Genomic DNA, 5,131 nt, shown 5'->3' with positions numbered 1-5,131 from the left:
ATATTGATATCAAAAATTAAATAATCAGTTAGATATCTACCAAAATATATACAAAATATATAATGAAAAAACTCTGATGAACAAAATAAAAAAATATCTAAATAAATGTAGAGATAATCCATGTGCATGGATAGGAAGACAATATTTCTAAAATGTCAGTTTTCCCAAATTGATCTATAGATTTATGCAATTCCAATAAAAATACCAACACATTATTTTGTGGATAGTGAATATTGATTCTAAAGCATATTTAGAAAGGCAAAAGAACTGGAATAGCCAACACAATACTGAAGAAGAAAAAAGTAGGTGACTGACACTACCTGACTTCAAGAGTTACTACAAGGCTAGAATAAACAACACAGGGTGTTATTTATAAAAGTATAGACAAGGAAATCAATGGAACAAAATAAAGAACCCATAAATGGACCCATCCAACCATAGTCAACTGATATTTGACAAAAGTGCAAAAGCAATTCAATTGAGAAGAGATAGTCTTTTCAACAAGTGGTACTGAAACAACTGGACATCCACATGTAAAATAAAAAATCTAAATACAGACCTTATACCCTTCACAAAAATTAACTCAAGGAGGAGTTATATATCTAAGTGTGAAAAGCAAAGCTATAAAACTAGAAAATCACATAGGAGAAAATCTAGGTGATCTTGGGTTTGGTGATAACTTTTTAGATACATAGGCAAAAGCACAACCCATAAAAGAAAAAAAATGATAATTTGAACTTCATTAAAAAATTCTGTTTGGCTAAAGACACTGGTAATGGAATGAAATTATAAGCCATAGACTGGGAGAAAATCTTAGCAAAACACATAACTGATAAAGGATTAATATTCATAAAATCCTAAAAAACTCTTAAAACTCAAGAATAATAAAATAAACAATTCAACTTAAAAAGTGGGCAACACCTCACCAAAGAACAATGGAAAATAAGCATAGGAAAATATGTTCAACATCATATGTCATTAGAGAATTTCAAGTTAAAAAATAAGATGCCACCACACACCTATTAGGATGTCTAAAATCCAAAACAATGCCAACACTACTAGTAAATGCTGGCAAGGATGTGGAGCAATGAAGAGGCTCCTTCGTTGCTGGTGGGAATACAAAATGGTGCAGCCACTTTGGAAGGCAGTTTAGTATCCATACTTCTACCATACAACCCAGTAATCATGCTTCTTGGATATTTACCCAAATGAGTTGGAAACTTACATCCACACAAAAACTTGTATATGGATGCTTGTAGCACCATTATTCATAATGGCCAAAATGTGGAAGCAACTAAGATGTCCTTCAGGAGATGAATGGATAAATAAACTGTGATAATCCAGATAACGGAACTGTGGGAAGCCGCCTATTATCTTCTCTAGCAAACAGGTGTGGACAAGGAGCCCAGAATGCTGGTGACCCTTGAGCCCTGCAAAGGTCAGGGCTATGCACCTACTGTTTAGTCCAGACAATGGTAGCTGAAGCAACTTCCCCACCAGATAGTTATGTAAATCCTTACTGGTAAAATAATCTGTCTGTTACTAGAAATTGTCTGCCTAAGGGCTATAGGTGTATCCCAAATTGAATAAAAGGATGGCAAGGCCTGAGCCCAGATGGAGTCCTTCCTCTTCTGATGGGCTCCCGCATGGCCCCCAATTTCCAAATTATTATCTCTTGTCTTGTCTCTTTCATTTGTGTGCGGCCCCTTCTCCAGATCCCAAACCCTGAACCATGGGGGATGTGGGGCACTTCACATGGAACATCATTCAGTACTAAAAATAAATGAGGAATCAAAACACAAAAAGACATGGAAAATCTTAAAGGCATATTACTAAGTGAAAGAAAACAATTTTAAAAGACTATGCTGTATGATTCCAATTATATGGCACTGTGGCAAAACCATGGACACAGCAAACAGACCAGTGGTTTTACTCCTCACTCTGATTCCAAGGATATGTTTACCACCCTTTATCATCACTGTTTCCCTATTTTTCTTATAGTAGAGAAAATAATCTGTAGATAAATCTAGAAAATAAAAGAAAATAAGAGCTGGATTCTTGCTTATTTTGTCTCTTTATACAATTTAATTTTAAAATAAAATCTAGAGTATCATACATTGCCGGGAGCCGGTCCATGCTTGCTGTTTCAAGGGACCTGGCATATATGGCATACTGTTCTTAATATGTTTGCTCACCTTCTTGGCACTATGTGTTTTAACCAAGGTCTCTGAGAAAGGTTATTTCCCCAGGTAGGGATTTTCCCCTGAAGTTAGGGAGGGAATAAAACCTCTTAACTAGTGCCAGGTGGGTAATTAATCACTTTAACTACGAACAATCATGCTTAAGCTACATAATCTTTACCTCCTGGAATGGAGATAAGAAACGCCCTAACCTTTGTAATAGAGATTGGTAGGATTGAATCAACTGGTATAAATACAGATGTAGTAAGACAGCAAGAGACAGAACTTAGAATACGGAACCAAGAGAGACAGAACTTAGAACTCAGAACTTAGAACACAGAACACAGAACTGAGAAGACAGAACCAGGAGGCACAGAACCTACACAGAACTAGAGACAGAAGAACTTCGCTGGAGAGAACATGGCAAAAGATCCTGGACTGAACCTGACTACAGAAATTGGCAAGAGAACCTGACTAGAACCTGGTGACTGAACCTGGCTGGAGAACCTGGACAGAACCTGGCTGGAGATCCTAAGCAGAACCTCTCTGGAGATCCAGACCAGAACTTGGCTGGAGATCCTGGCTAGGCTGCTGATCAACTGAACACTGTCTCCGTGTCCTTCCTTCTTCGCCGACTCCATCCACACCTTTGGGGACCCCTGGACCTGCTGGGGTTGGACTCCGGCAATACATGTTATATTACATGTTTATACAATAATTCAGTAACATTTTTAAAAATTTTTGGCAGCGCACTCGGAGCTCCCGGATCTGTCTCTTGCTTCAACAGTGTTTGGACGGAACAGACCCAGGGACGCCCCTTCTTCCAGCCTCCAGCCACTCTCCTGCGTCTCAGCCACTCACCACCTTCAGGATCACCCCCAGGACCAGCCAACACCGGTTTTGTTTTGTTTTTTTCTACCTTAAACTCCTTATTGCCGGACAACCATGAGCTCCCAGATTCGCCAGAATTATTCCACCGAGGTGGAGGCCGCGGTCAACTGCCTGGCCAACCTGCATCTGCGGGCCTCCTACACCTACCTCTCTCTGGGCTACTATTTCGACCGTGACTATGTGGCTCTGGAGGGCGTGAGCCGCTTCTTCCGCGAGCTGGCGGAGAAGAAGCGCGAGGGCGCGGAGCATCTCCTGAAGCTGCAGAACAAGCGCGGCGTTTCTTCCAGGACGTGCAGAAACCTTCCCAGGATGAGTGGGGCAAAGCTCAGGACGCCATGGGGGCCGCCCTGGCCTTGGAGAGGATCCTGAACCAGGCCCTTTTGAATCTGCATGCCCTGGGTTCGACCCGTGTCGACCCTCATCTCTGCGACTTCCTGGAGAACCACTTCCTGGATGAGGAGGTGAAACTCATCAAGAAGATGGGTGACCACCTGACTAACATCCGCAGGCTGGCGGGCCCCCAGGCTGGGCTGGGCGAGTATCTCTTCGAGAGGCTCACCCTCAAGCACGACTAGGAGCCATTGGAGCCCAGAGGCCTTTCCGAGGCCCCCCCAGCACCCCCTTGGCATCTCTGGCTTTTACCTGAGCCTCTTCCCGAAACGACTAGCCATTCCTTTAACCACCCTGGAGCCCTCTCCCAAAAAAAAAAAAATTTTGATTTAGCTTTCTGGTAGTTTTGGTTTTGTTTTTTTTTTTAACTCCTTATAGAAAAAAAATAACTTGGTTTTCTTCACTCATTTATCTTCCTGACCATGGTAGAAAGCTGAGTTTGTAAACCCTGCTCCACATCAAAAGAAAAATGAAAGGGAAGTATGGTTGATTTTTCAAACAACTCTGTCATCTTATATTTCAAGATGATGTGGCAACTTGCCTCACACTCATGCCTGTCAGTCTATTATAGCATACTAGTGGCCCGGTGCATGAAATTTGTGCAGGGGTGCGGGAGAGATTCCCTCAGCCCAGCCTGCACCCACTCCAATCTGGGACTCCTTGGGGGATGTCTGACTGCTAGTTTAGGCAGTTGGACATCCATCTCACAATCTGGGACCGCTGGCTCCTAACCACTCACCTATCTGCCTGCCTAATCGCCTATAATTGCCTCTGCCTGCCTGCCTGATCTTGCCCCCACCTGCACTCCCCTGCCGGCCTGATCTTGCCCCCACCTGCACTCCCCTGCCGGCCTGATAACCTCTAACTGCCTCTGCCTCAGCTCCTACCACCATGGCTTTGTCCAGAAGGAAGTCGGACATCCAGAAGATGGCCAGTCAACTCGGTCTAATTAGCATATTACCCTTTTATTAGTATAGATAGATTATATAGGATAGGATTGCTTAAATGGGGGGGAAAGCCTTTTTCAGCATGAGGAGATGCTCTTGGCAGACAAAAACACATAATCCCTCTATCTGGACCGATATCCAGCCATATGCACTATATGTCAAACTGGTCATTAAAAAATTGAACCGCTTTCTTACGCCTTACACCAAACAGCTGTTGCCCTTAAAACCCCTCCTCAGCCCCCACCTTAGGTTCTGCCTTCACAGTTCACCCAGATTAGGTTCTGATTGGTCAGTTTCTATGCCAGTCAGCATCAAAAGCTCCGCCTCCTAGGCAGCCATTGGCTCCTTGCAGTTCACCCAGATTTGGTGCTGATTGGTCAGTTTCTAAGCCAGTCAGTGTCTCCAGGCCTCTCTTCAGGCCTGATCAGAGAGGCAGGGCTGATCAACAGCCACCCTAGGCTGCTGGGAGCAGGCTGAACTGCTGACTTCTCAGAGAGAGAGAGAGGTGTGGCTGCTGGCGAGGCCAGGAGAGAGAGAGAGGCAAGGGCTGATCAGCAGCTGCCACAGAGGCTGCAGATCAGACCCTGCTTCTCTCTCCGGGCCTTGCCAGCAGCCATGCCTCTCTCTCTCTCTCCAAGAGGTCAGCAGTTCAGCTCACTCACCAGTCCCCACCCACCGAGCCTGCTACATGTACAGCTTGGCGTTCGGTCATCCCTTCGGTCA

At 44.2% G+C, this 5,131-nt stretch overlaps 1 pseudogene; it reads left to right on the top strand.

Annotated features, from left to right (window-relative positions):
- Positions 1–2,927: 2,927 nt before the first annotated feature.
- Positions 2,928–3,672, top strand: LOC118653913 (annotated as a pseudogene).
- The last annotated feature ends 1,459 nt before the right edge of the window (positions 3,673–5,131 follow it).

This window comes from Myotis myotis, unplaced genomic scaffold, assembly GCF_014108235.1.
Source record: "Myotis myotis isolate mMyoMyo1 unplaced genomic scaffold, mMyoMyo1.p scaffold_m19_p_4, whole genome shotgun sequence".
NCBI lineage: Eukaryota > Metazoa > Chordata > Mammalia > Chiroptera > Vespertilionidae > Myotis > Myotis myotis.
The sequence above is the reverse complement of the archived record's forward strand: the minus strand, read 5'-3'. Positions and strand labels throughout refer to the sequence as shown.